The sequence below is a fragment of the Procambarus clarkii genome, chromosome 20 (assembly GCF_040958095.1).
Source record: "Procambarus clarkii isolate CNS0578487 chromosome 20, FALCON_Pclarkii_2.0, whole genome shotgun sequence".
Lineage (NCBI taxonomy): Eukaryota > Metazoa > Arthropoda > Malacostraca > Decapoda > Cambaridae > Procambarus > Procambarus clarkii.
The window spans coordinates 47,817,991-47,832,066 of NC_091169.1; the positions used below are offsets into that span (position 1 = coordinate 47,817,991).

The 14,076-nt window shown below is 43.3% G+C and overlaps 4 non-coding genes across 4 annotated transcripts; 1 reads left to right on the forward strand and 3 right to left on the reverse strand.

The window, feature by feature from the left end:
* Positions 1–3,936: 3,936 nt before the first annotated feature.
* TRNAR-ACG (transfer RNA arginine (anticodon ACG)) lies at positions 3,937–4,009 on the reverse strand. Its single transcript has one exon. It is a non-coding gene; the product is annotated as a tRNA-Arg (tRNA).
* A 6,386-nt stretch (positions 4,010–10,395) lies between these two features.
* TRNAR-ACG (transfer RNA arginine (anticodon ACG)) lies at positions 10,396–10,468 on the reverse strand. The gene has a single exon. It is a non-coding gene; the product is annotated as a tRNA-Arg (tRNA).
* A 1,017-nt stretch (positions 10,469–11,485) lies between these two features.
* Positions 11,486–11,558, reverse strand: TRNAR-ACG (transfer RNA arginine (anticodon ACG)). The gene has a single exon. It is a non-coding gene; the product is annotated as a tRNA-Arg (tRNA).
* Positions 11,559–13,823: 2,265 nt separating this feature from the next.
* TRNAR-ACG (transfer RNA arginine (anticodon ACG)) lies at positions 13,824–13,896 on the forward strand. Its single transcript has one exon. It is a non-coding gene; the product is annotated as a tRNA-Arg (tRNA).
* The last annotated feature ends 180 nt before the right edge of the window (positions 13,897–14,076 follow it).

Here is a 14,076-nt window from a genome sequence, read left to right on the forward strand (position 1 = left end):
TGGCTCATTTGGGCACTCAGCTTCCACCTGTGTCCCCTTGTGCGTGTTCCCCTTGTATTAAATAGACTGTCTTTATCTACCCTATCAAACCCCTTCAGAATCTTGAATGTGGTGATCATGTCCCCCCTAACTCTTCTGTCTTCCAGCGAAGTGAGGTTTAATTCCCGTAGTCTCTCCTCGTAGCTCATACCTCTCAGCTCGGGTACTAGTCTGGTGGCAAACCTTTGAACCTTTTCCAGTTTAGTCTTATCCTTGACTAGATATGGACTCCATGCTGGGGCTGCATACTCCAGGATTGGCCTGACATATGTGGTATACAAAGTTCTGAATGATTCTTTACACAAGTTTCTGAATGCCGTTCGTATGTTGGCCAGCCTGGCATATGCCGCTGATGTTATCCGCTTGATATGTGCTGCAGGAGACAGGTCTGGCGTGATATCAACCCCCAAGTCTTTTTCCTTCTCTGACTCCTGAAGAATTTCCTCTCCCAGATGATACCTTGTATCTGGCCTCCTGCTCCCTACACCTATCTTCATTACATTACATTTGGTTGGGTTAAACTCTAACAACCATTTGTTCGACCATTCCTTCAGCTTGTCTAGGTCTTCTTGAAGCCTCAAACAGTCCTCTTCTGTTTTAATCCTTCTCATAATTTTAGCATCGTCCGCAAACATTGAGAGAAATGAATCGATACCCTCCGGGAGATCATTTACATATATCAGAAACAAGATAGGACCGAGTACAGAGCCCTGTGGGACTCCACTGGTGACTTCACGCCAATCGGAGGTCTCACCCCTCACCGTAACTCTCTGCTTCCTATTGCTTAGATACTCCCTTATCCACTGGAGCACCTTACCAGCTACACCTGCCTGTCTCTCCAGCTTATGTACCAGCCTCTTATGCGGTACTGTGTCAAAGGCTTTCTGACAATCCAAGAAAATGCAGTCCGCCCAGCCCTCTCTTTCTTGCTTAATCTGTGTCACCTGATCGTAGAATTCTATCAAGCCTGTAAGGCAAGATTTACCCTCCCTGAATCCATGTTGGCGATTTGTCACGAAGTCCCTTCTCTCCAGATGTGTTACCAGGTTTTTTCTCACGATCTTCTCCATCACCTTGCATGGTATACAAGTCAAGGACACTGGCCTGTAGTTCAGTGCCTCTTGTCTGTCGCCCTTTTTGTATATTGGGACCACATTCGCCGTCTTCCATATTTCTGGTAGGTCTCCCGTCTCTAGTGATTTACTATACACTATGGAGAGTGGCAAGCAAAGTGCCTCTGCACACTCTTTCAGTACCCATGGTGAGATCCCATCTGGACCAACCGCCTTTCTAACATCCAGATCCAGCAGGTGTCTCTTGACCTCCTCTCTCGTAATTTCGAACTCCTCCAAGGCCGCCTGGTTTACCTCCCTTTCTCCTAGCACAGTGACCTCACCCTGTTCTATTGTGAAGACCTCCTGGAACCTCTTGTTGAGTTCCTCACACACCTCTCTGTCATTCTCTGTATACCTGTCCTCGCCTGTTCTAAGTTTCAATACCTGTTCTTTCACTGTTGTTTTCCTTCTGATGTGACTGTGGAGTAGCTTTGGTTCGGTCTTGGCTTTGTTTGCTATATCATTTTCAAAATTTTTCTCTGCTTCTCTTCTCACCCTGACGTACTCATTCCTGGTTCTCTGGTATCTCTCCCTACTTTCTGGTGTTCTGTTATTCCGGAAGTTCCTCCACGCCTTTTTGTCCAGTTTCTTCGCTTCCATACATGCCCTATTATACCATGGATTCTTTTGTTGCTTCTCGGATTTTTCCCTTTGGGCCGGGATGAACCTGTTTACTGCCTCCTGACACTTTTGGGTAACATAGTCCATCATACCCTGTACAGACTTGTCTCTGAGGTCTGTGTCCCAAGGTATTTCACTTAGGAAACTTCTCATCTGTTCATAATTCCCCTTTCGGTATGCCAGCCTTTTGATTCCTAGTTCTTTTTGGGGGGAGATAAGTCCTAGCTCTACCAGGTACTCAAAGTTCAATACACTGTGGTCACTCATTCCCAAGGGCGCTTCCATCTTAACTTCCCTTATATCCCATTCATTTAGGGTAAATATCAAATCAAGCATTGCTGGTTCATCTTCTCCTCTCATTCTTGTTGGCTCTTTGGTATGCTGGCTTAGAAAGTTTCTTGTTGCCACGTCCAGCAGCTTAGCTCTCCATGTTTCTGGTCCTCCATGCGGGTCTCTGTTCTTCCAATCTATCTTCCCATGGTTGAAGTCTCCCATAATTAGTAGTCCAGATCCATTCCTGCTAGCAACAGAAGCTGCTCTTTCTATTATGTTAATGGTGGCCATGTTGTTTCTATCATATTCCTGTCTAGGTCTTCTGTCATTTGGTGGTGGATTATATATGACTGCGACTATAATTTTTTTCCCTCCATTTGTTACAGTACCTGCTATGTAGTCACTGAAACCTTCACAGCCCTGAATATCCATCTCCTCAAAATCCCAGCCTTTTCTTACCAGCAGAGCTACACCACCCCCACCTCTTCCTTCCCTCTCTTTCCGCATAACATAATAGTCCTGTGGAAACACTGCATTTGTTATTGTTTTCGTGATCTTTGTTTCTGTGAGGGCTATTATGTCTGGGTTTTCCTCTAGTACCAGTTCTCCAGTTGTGTGTGTGTGTATGTGTGTGTGTGTGTGTGTGTGTGTGTGTGTGTGTGTGTGTGTGTGTGTGTGTGTGTGTGTGTGTGTGTGTGTGTGTGTGTGAAAAAAAGTAGAAGTTAGAAACAGTTGATTGACAGTTGAGAGGCGGGCCGAAAGAGCAGAGCTCAATCCCCGCAAGAGACAACTAGGTGAATACACGTGTATATTCACTGATGATGAGGTCAACACTTCACTGATGATGAGGTCAACACTTCACTGATGATGAGGTCAACACTTCACTGATGATGAGGTCAACACTTCACTGATGATGAGGTCAACACTTCACTGATGATGAGGTCAACACTTCACTGAGGATGAGGTCAACACTTCACTGATCATGAGGTCAACACTTCATTGAGGATGAGGTCAACACTTCACTGATGTGTTGAGCTCTGCTCTTTCGGCCCGCCTCTCAACTGTCAATCAACTGTTTCTAACTACTACTACTTTTTTTCCCACCACACACACACACACACACACACACACATACACACACACACACATGCGTATATACACAGAAATATCTTCTCGATATTCCTTTACTTATTATTTGGGTCTGATGCCTAGTGATGCGTTTCGCAAGGTCTCGCCTCACATTCTCAAAGACAAAGTCTTCCGTGTTAACACCTCATTATATATGGAGCTTCACCTTCTGCTCCATTCCTTCACTTTCCCTGCTTGTATAACATTGTCTCTGTTGGGAAAGTCGTGTCTGCTTAAGAATTGCAGTTATTCTTTTCCTTCTTCGTTAGTGTCTCTTGCGGTATCTAAGTTGGCCCCTTATTTTTTTTTTATCTTCTGCTAAGGAATATATTTCAAGCAGACTGTGAAAGCTTCGGCCGTCAGTCAACTGTTCTGTTCCTTGTTCGGAAGTTTTGTTACTTAATTTAAGAAAACTTCCCATTGGATTTTTGCTCTTTCTATGTTTACTTTTAACAGTCAATCTTCTTACTGTCAACGTTTTGTTTAAGGAACAACCATTCCAGCTTCTTCATGTTCCTCTTTGACGTATTACGTGTGCTGGTGGAGGCCAGCAACATCTGAGTGAAGGAGGAATGGCAGGGCCAAAGAGCCGAAGCTCAACCCCCCCCCCCTCCCACACGTATAATTATATGTGTATACATAATTCTTAACATGTGTTTCATAGGAATTTCCTACTTTGTGAAATTTTCATCTAACTCCAAAAACGTAGAAAGCCAGAAAAGACTTAATTTTTCGTAATTATCAACATAAATTAAAAGAGCGACCTTGCCAGGATTCGAACCTGGAATCTTCTGATCCGTAGTCAGACGCGTTATCCGTTGCGCCACAAGGCCAGATGAGCATAAGTCCTCATGTGTAACAATACATATTTATACATGTATGTGTTGGCAAGAATAATATAAACAAAAAAGACTGATTCGTTATAATTGGGTTTATGTATAACTTTCCACACAGGAAAGACTGAAAGGAAAATAGCGAACATTTTGGTGTTTGAGAACATTATGAAGGAATACAACAGACAGAGAAGGCTTGGCCTGGCCACTCTATATATCCCCTTCACATCACTAGGTTAAGATCCATATATATAATACCCAAAATATTATGTTATTATCGCATTCATATTTGTTAGTGTTGTTGTGCTGGGTCCTGTGGTAGGTTAGGAATATTGCACTTTAGTAGGACAGTTTCTGGACGTTGGTTAACCTGAGAAGGACGGACTGCTGGTATATTGGGTGTCCCTTGTCCATCATGCTCTCTCCATCCTTCTCTCTCCCTCACACTACTTCCTTCTCTTTCTCTCGCTTCTCATCCATCCCTACTTATCTTTTGTGTGTCTTGTTCACTCTCTACCGCCTTGCCTCCTCCTCTCTACTCCTCCCACTTAACTCTTCTGCCGCCACTTTTGTGTACTTTTCTTTTCCTCATATCTCTCTCTTTATCTCCTTCTCTCCCACCCTACCACTCCCACCTTCCCCTTATCTCTCTCCCTCCCACCCCCCCCCCCCCAGTAAACGTGTACATAACACAGTGTTGACACAAGGCCTGGCCAGCATCACTCCGACAATACAAATAATACCGTTTGACCTCGTCAGGGACAGGAAGTCGACGGCTTGTCAGTAACGACTTACATGGCATTGGTCACTCTGCCGGGTAGGCGGTTCCATGGGTTTATTACCCTGTGGGTGAATGTTTGTTTTGTCCTACATTGTTACTTGTTGAACTTGAAGCTGTTGATCCTTGTATGTTGATCCTTGTATGTTGATCCTTGAATGTTGATCCTTGTATGTTGATCCTTGAATGTTGATCCTTGAATGTTGATCCTTGTATGTTGATCCTTGAATGTTGATCCTTGTATGTTGATCCTTGAATGTTGATCCTTGAATGTTGATCCTTGAATGTTGATCCTTGAATGTTGATCCTTGAATGTTGATCCTTGAATGTTGATCCTTGAATGTTGATCCTTGAATGTTGATCCTTGAATGTTGATCCTTGTATGTTGATCCTTGTATGTTGATCCTTGTATGTTGATCCTTGAATGTTGATCCTTGAATGTTGATCCTTGAATGTTGATCCTTGAATGTTGATCCTTGAATGTTGATCCTTGAATGTTGATCCTTGCATGTTGATCCTTGTATATTGATCCTTGAATGTTGATCCTTGAATGTTGATCCTTGAATGTTGAGCCTTGAATGTTGATCCTTGAATGTTGATCCTTGAATGTTGATCCTTGTATGTTGATCCTTGTATGTTGATCCTTGTATATTGATCCTTGAATGTTGATCCTTGAATGTTGATCCTTGTATGTTGATCCTTGAATGGTTTATATTTGAACTTTTAGAGAAGTGCTGGTCATTGCCTCGGTGAAGTGCTGACCACTTTCTCCGTCAGTGTCCAAGTGGCGGCCATTTTCTCTCCTTTTGGAAGTGCTGACAACTGCTTCCCTTCTCGGAGGTTCTGACCTCATCCTTAGTGAAGTGTTGACCTCATCCTCAGTGAAGTGTTGACCTCATCCTCAGTGAAGTGTTGACCTCATCATCAGTTAAGTGTTGACCTCATCATCAGTTAAGTGTTGACCTCATCATCAGTGAAGTGTTGACCATCTCCTCACTGAAGTGCTGGCCACCTAATCACTCAATAAAGTACCCACAGCTGCTCCACATCACTCAGTAAAGTACCCGCCGCCGCTCAACATCACACAGGTGTTGATGTTGATTTACAGATGCAGAAGCACTAAGTGTGCCACTCTCTCTATGGTGTATAACAGGTCACTGGAAACAGGAGACTTACCAGACGAAGACGGCTAATGTAGTCCCAATATACAAAAGGGGTGACAGGCAAGAGGCACTGAACGACAGGCCAGTTTCCCTAACTTGTATACCATGCAAGGTGATGGAGAAGATCGTGAGGAAAAGGCTCGTAGAGCATCTGGAGGGAAATAGCTTTGTGACACACCACAAACATTGGGTCAGAGATGGCAAATCGTGCGTCACAGGTTTAATAGAATTCTATGACCAAACAACACAAATTAGGCAAGAAACAAAATTGTGGGCAGACTGCATTTTCTTTGAATGTTAGAAAGCCTTTGTCACAGTACCCCATAAAAGGCTGTTACAAAAGTTGGAGCAACAGGCAGGAGTAAAAGGTATGATCCTTCAGTGGATGAGGGAGTATATAAGCAACAGGAAACAGCGAATAACTGTGAGGGGGAGACATCAGAGTGGCAAGATGTCACCAGCGGGGTTTCACAGGGCTCTTTATTTGGACTCATCCTATTTCTAATATATGTTAACGATCTTCCAGAGAAATCAGTGTTTACTGATGATGCAAAAATTATGAGAAGAATCAAGACAGATGAAGATAGAGACTACAAGACGACCTGCACAAATTGGTGGAATGGTCTAGAAAATGGCTACTAAAGTTCAACTCGGGAAAGTGTAAAGTAAAGAAATTATGCGAAGGGAGCAGAAGGCTGAACACAATGTCCCATCTGGGAGGTGATATCCTGCAAGAGTCAAATAGAGAGAAAGATCTAGGGGTTGATATCACACCGAACCTGTCCCCAGAGGCTCATATCAAAAGGATACCATCAGCGGCATATGCTAGATTGGCCAACATAAGAACTGCCATTAGAAACTTGTGTAAGGAATCGTTCAGGACCTTGTATACCAATGTCAGACCAATCCTGGAATTTGCAGCTCCAGCCTGGAGTCCATACCTAGTTAAACACAAGACAAAGATAGAGAAGATTCAGAGGTATGCCACCAGACTAGTACCGGAATTGAGAGGTATGAGCTACTAGGAAAGGCTAAGGGAGCTGAATCTCACCTCCCTGGAATACAGAAGAGTAAGGGGAGACATGATAATTACCTACAAAATTATCAGGGGAATTGACACGGTTGACAAAAACCAATTCTTTAGCACGGTTGGAACACGAACAAGAAGACACAGGTGGAAACTTGATACCCAAATGAGCCACAGAAACATTAGAAAGAACTTTTTCAGTGTCAGTGTAGTTAACAGATGGAATGCATTAGGAAGTGATGTGGTGGAGGCTGACGCCATACACAGTTTCAAATGTAGATATGATAGAGATCAAAGAGCCAGAGCTCAACCCCAGCAAGCACAACTAGGTGAGTACATGTATTAGACGATAGAAGCAAATAAATTATGTTTTAAAGGTGAAGAAATGAGAGGTAGTGAGAAGTGAAGGAGTAGGTTGCTAATTCACACATTTTAAAAATACAAGGGAATTCTGGGGTCGAATCCCAGGCGGGAGAAAAATGAGTAGGCACATTTTCTATTAGCTAATGCCTCTGTTCACCCAGCGGTAAATAGGTACCCAGGAGAGAGTTGGCTTGTTGTGGGGTGACATCCTGGGGAAGGTCAGTAGTTCGACGTCGGGAGAAGACCTTCCTTGAGGTTACCTTGCCATGACTTCGGGGCTCCATGTCCCAGCGGCCCCGTCCCCAATCAGACCTCCTGGTTGCTGGTCCGGTCAACTAGGCTGTTGGACACTGCTTCTCACAGCCTGACGTATGAATCACAGCCTGATTGATCAGGTATCCTTTAGAGGTGCTTATCCAGTTATCTCTTGAACACTGTGAGGGGTCGGCCAGTTATGTCCCTTATGTGTAGTGGAAGCGTGTTGAACAGTCTCGGGCCTCTGATGTTGATAGTTCTCTCTTGAACACTGTGAGGGGTCGGCCAGTTATTCCCCTTATGTGTAGTGGAAGCGTGTTGAACAGTCTCGGGCCTCTGATGTTGATAGTTCTCTCTCGAACACTGTGAGGGGTCGGCCAGTTATGCCCCTTATGTGTAGTGGAAGCGTGTTGAACAGTCTCGGGCCTCTGATGTTGATAGTTCCCTCTTGAACACTGTGAGGGGTCGGCCAGTTATGCCCCTTATGTATAGTGGAAGCGTGTTGAACAGTCTCGGGCCTCTGATGTTGATAGTTCTCTCTTGAATACTGTGAGGGGTCTGCCAGTTATGCCCCTTATGAGTAGTGGAAGCGTGTTGAACAGTCTCGGGCCTCTGATGTTGATAGTTCTCTCATGAATACTGTGAGGGGTCTGCCAGTTATGCCCCTTATGTGTAGTGGAAGCGTGTTGAACAGTCTCGGGCCTTTGACGTAGATAGAGTTTTCAGAGTACATGATGCACCTCTGCAACAGAGTATTCAGCACATCCTGCCATGCCTTCTGGTCTCATGTGATGTTATTTCTGTGTACAGGTTTGGGACCAGCCCTTCTAATATTTTCCACGTGTAAATTATTATGTATCTCTCCCGAATGCGCTCAAGAGAATACAAATTTAGACATTTTAGTCGGTCCCAATAGTTTAGATGTTTTACTGAATTGATTCTAGCAGTAAAGGATCTCTGCACGCTCTCCAGATCAACAATTTCTCCAGCTTCGAAAGGGGCTGTCATTGTGCAATAGTATTCCACTCTAGAGAGAACTAGCGTCTTAAAGAGTATCATCATCGGTATAGCATCTCTAGTGTGAAAAGTTCTTGTTATCCAACCTATCATTTTTCTTGCAGTTGTGACGGCTACTTTGTTGTGTTCTTTAAAGGTAAGGTCTTCCGACATCAGTACACCCAAATCCTTTGCATTGCCTTTTCGTTCTGGTATGATTTGACTGAGTTTTGTACGTGGTTTCCGTTTTTAAATTTACATTTGTTCTGTGTCGCAGGAGATGGAACTTATCTTCATTAAACACCATATTATTTTCTGTAGCCCATTGAAAGATCTGATTTATATCTGATTGGAGGTTTGCCGTGTCCTCTATGTTGTCTACTCTCATAAAAATCCTAGTGTCATCTGCAAAGGATAATACAGTGCAATAGATTTTGTCCTTGTCTATGTCCGATATGAGGATGAGAACAAGTACTGGATCAAGCACAGTACCCTGGGGGATTGAGCTCTTCACCGTTAATGGACCGGATTTTATTTTGTTGACTGTTACTGTACACACTGGGTTCTGTTAGTCAGGAGATTATAGATCCATCTGCTTTTTTTCCGGTAATTCCTTTTGAACGCATTTTGTGTGCACTAACACCATGCACACAAATAACACGCACATTTGTCAAAGGTTTTTGCAAAATCTGTGTAAATTACATCAGCGTTTTGTGTGTCTTCCATAGCGTCAAATGCCATATCATAGTGGTCCAGCAACTGTGACAGGCAAGAGCGCCCTGTTTTGAAACCATGTTGTCCAGGGTTATGGAGATGCTGTGATTCCATGTATTTTGTGATCTTACTTCTTAGCACTCTCTCATAGTTTTTTATGTGCAATGTTAGTGTTATCGGTCTGTAATTGTTTGCCTCTGCCTTATTTCCTCCTTTATGGAGTGGTGCTATATCTGCTGTTTTTAGTATGTTAGGGATAACGCCAGTATCTAGGCTTTGTCTCGAAAGGTGATACAAGCCTAACATGCGTATATACACAGGCTGCATATACACATGTGTATATAACATGCGTATATACACAGGAATATCTTCTCGATATTCCTTTACTTATTATTTGGGTGTGATGCCTAGTGATGCGTTTCGCAAGGTCTCGCCTCACATTCTCAAAGACAAAGTCTTCCGTGTTAGCACCTCATTATATATGGAGCTTCACCTTCTGCTCTATTCCTTCACTTTCCCTGCTTGTATAACATTGTCTCTGTTGGGAAAGTCGTGTCTGCTTAAGAATTGCAGTTATTCTTTTTCTTCTTCGGTAGTGTCTCCTGCGGTATGTCTCTAAGTTGGCCCCTTATTTTTTTTTCTTTATCTTCCGCTAAGGAATATATTTCATGCAGACTGTGAAAGCTTCGGCCGTCAGTCAACTGTTCTGTTCCTTGCGCGGGAGTTTTGCTACTTAAGAAGGCTTCCCATAGGATTTTTGCTCTTTCAGTGTTTACTTTTCCCAGTCAATCTTCTTATTGTCAAAGTTTTGTTTAAGGAACAACCATTCCAGCTTCTTCATGTTCCTCTATGACGTATTACGTGTGCTGGTGGAGGCCAGCAACATTTGGGTGAAGGAGGAATGGCAGGGCCAAAGAGCCGAAGCTCAACCCCCCCCCCCCCACACGTATAATTAAATGAGTATACATAATTCTTAACATGTGTTTCATAGGAATTTCCTATTTTGTAAAATTTTCTTCTCTAACTCCAAAAATGTAGAAAGCTAGAAAAGAATTATTTTTTTTGTAATTATAAACATAAATTAAAAGAGCGACCTTACCAGGATTCGAACCTGGAATCTTCTGATCCGTAGTCAGACGCGTTATCCGTTGCGCCACAAGGCCAGATGAGCATAAGTCCTCATGTGTAACAATACATATTTATACATGTATGTGTTGGCAAGAATAATATAAACAAAAAAGACTGATTCGTTATAATTGGGTTTATGTGTAACTTTCCACACAGGAAAGAATGAAAGGAAAATAGCGAACATTTTGGTGTTTGAGAACATTATGAAGGAATACAACAGACAGAGAAGGCTTGGCCTGGCCACTCTATATGTCCCCTTCACATCACTAGGTTAAGATCCATATATATAATACCCAAAATATTATGTTATTATCGCATTCATATTTGTTAGTGTTGTTGTGCTGGGTCCTGTGGTAGGTTAGGAATATTGCACTTTAGTAGGACAGTTTCTGGACGTTGGGGAACCTGAGAAGGACGGACTGCTGGTATATTGGGTGTCCCTTGTCCATCATGCTCTCTCCATCCTTCTCTCTCCCTCACACTACTTCCTTCTCTTTCTCTCGCTTCTCATCCATCCCTACTTATCTTTTGTGTGTCTTGTTCACTCTCTACCGCCTTGCCTCCTCCTCTCTACTCCTCCCACTTAACTCTTCTGCCGCCACTTTTGTGTACTTTTCTTTTCCTCATACCTCTCTTCCTCCCTCCCTCCCGCTCCCCCCTCTCTCTCTGTCTCCGGGGTTGTCCAGGGTTATGGAGGTGCCGTGATTCCATGTATTTTGTTATCTTACTTCTTAGCACTCTCAAGTTTTTTGTGTGTGATGTTAGTGCTATCGGTCTGCAATTTTTTGTCTCTGCCTTATTTCCTCCTTTACGGAGTGATGCTATCTCTGCTGTTTTCAGTATGTTAAGGATAACGCCAGTATCTAGGCTTTGTCTCCAAAGATGATACAAGCCTTGCATGTGTATATACACAGACTGCATGTCCGCCATCTATATGAATTATTATTAATTTCGACCCAATAGGCTCAAAACAAATTTCCTTTATACTGAATTTTCGATCTCTCCGTTAGACAAGGAAGAATTTTAGTAATTCAAAAAACTTAACAGGTGGACGACCTTGCCAGGATTCGAACCTGGAATCTTCTGATCCGTAGTCAGACGCGTTATCCGTTGCGCCACAAGGCCTACCAGGTACACAGCTTGTGTGTTGTGGCACATATATATATACATTAATGTGTAAATCTGTATACGTTTGTCCTCCCTGGTCTTTCATGCTTTCTAATTTTCTCTTTCTCACTCCCACACTCTCTCTTTCTCTCACTTTCTTTTTCGCAGATAATCCCTCCTTATCTCTCATGTATCCTTCCAACTCTCTCTCCCTCTCTATCTCCCTCCCTCCCTCTCGCTCACTCTTTCACTCTCTCTCTCACCCTCTCTCTCTCTCTCTCTCTCTTTCTCTCTCTCTCACTCTCTTCTCCCTCCCCCCTCTCCCCCCTACTCCATCGCTCTGTATTAACATTGTTGACATCAAACTTCGCCAGAATGACGTGTTCGGTACCAATAAACTCGTGTAATATTAAGGAAGGCGGAGAGCCGTGTACTCACCTAGTTGTGATTGCGGGGGTTGAGCTTTGGCTCTATGGTCCCGCCTCTCAACCGTCAATCAACTGGTGTACAGTCTCCTGAGCCTACTGGGCTGCATCATATCTACATTTAAAACTGTGTATGGAGTCAGCCTTCACCACATCACTGCCTAATGCATTCCACCTGTTTACTACTCTGAAACTGAAAAAGTTCTTTCAGTTGTTCTTTCAGTCTTTCAGTCTCTGTGGCCCATTTGGGTACTAAGTTTTCACCGGTGTCCCCGTGTTCGTGTTCCATTCCTGCTAAAGAGTTTGTCTTTGTCCACCCTGACAATTTCCCTGACAATTTTGTAGGTGGTTATCATGTCTCCCTAACTCTTCTGTTTTCCAGGGACGTGAGATTCAGCTCCCTTAGCCTTTCCTCGTAGCTGATTCCTCTCAGTTCCGGGACGAGCCTGGTGGCATACCGCTGAATCTTCTCTAACTTTGTCTTGTGTTTAACTAGTTATAGACTCCAGGCTGGAGCTGCATACTCCAAGATTGGTCTGACATAAGTGATATGTAGAGTCCTGAACGATTCCTTCCACAAGTTTCTAAAGACAATTCTTATGTTGGTCAATCTAGCATATGCCGCTGATGATATCCTTTTGATGTGGGCCTCTGGGGACAGGTTTGGTGTGATATCAACCCCTAAATCTGTCTCTCTATTTGACTCTTACAGGATATCACCTGCCAGATGGTACCTTGTGTTCAGCCTCCTGCTCCCTTCGCCTAATTTCATCACCTTACACTTTCCCGAGTTGAACTTTAGCAGCCATTTTCTAGACCATTCCTCCAGTTTATCCAGGTCATTCTGTAGTCTCTGTCTATCTTCATCCGTCTTGATTCTTCTCATAATTTTTGCATCATCAGCAAACATCGAGAGGAATGAGTCTATAACCTCTGGAAGATCGTTCACATATATTAGAAACAGGATGGGTTCAAGTACTGAGCCCTGTGGGACTCCGCTGGTGACATCTCGCCACTCTGATGTCTTCCCCCTCACCGTTACTCGCTGTTTCCTGTTGCTTAAGTACTCCCTTATCCACTGGAGCACCTTCCCTTTTACTCCTGCCTGTTGCTCCCACTTTTTTAACAGCCTTTTATGGGGTACTGTGTCAAAGGCTTTTTGGCAATGCAGGAAAATGCAGTCGGCCCACCCTTCTCTTTCCTGCCTAATTTTCGTTGCCTGGTCATAAAATTCTATTAAACCTGTGAGGCACGATTTACCATCTCTGAACCCATGTTGGTGGTGCGTTACAAAGTTATTTCCCCTCCAGATGCTCTACGATGTTGATGTTGATACGATTTGTGATGTTGAGCTGCTGCGGGTTCTTAACTGAGTGGTGTGGGGCGGCTGCTCTTCACTGAGGATGAGGTCAACACTTCACTGAGGATGAGGTCAACCAACATGATGGACAAGGGACACCAAATATACCAACAGTCCGTCCTTCTCAGGTTCCCCAACGTCCAGAAACTGTCCTACTAAGGTGCCCTATTCCTAACCTACCACAGGATCCATCCCTACAACACTAACAAATATGAATGCGATAATAACATGATATTTTGGGTATTATATATATGGATCTTAACCTAGTGATGTGAAGGGGATATATAGAGTGGCCAGGCCAAGCCTTCTCTGTCTGTTGTATTCCTTCATAATGTTCTCAAACACCAAAATGTTCGCTATTTTCCTTTCATTCTTTCCTGTGTGGAAAGTTATACATAAACCCAATTATAACGAATCAGTCTTTTTTGTTTATATTATTCTTGCCAACACATACATGTATAAATATGTATTGTTACACATGAGGACTTATGCTCATCTGGCCTTGTGGCGCAACGGATAACGCGTCTGACTACGGATCAGAAGATTCCAGGTTCGAATCCTGGCAAGGTCGCTCTTTTAATTTATGTTTATAATTACAAAAAAATTATTCTTTTTTAGCTTTCTACATTTTTGGAGTTAGAGAAGAAAATTTCACAAAGTAGGAAATTCCTGTGACACACATGTTAAGAATTATGTATACACATATAATTATACGTGTGGGAGGGAGGGGGGGGGGTTGAGCTTCGGCTCT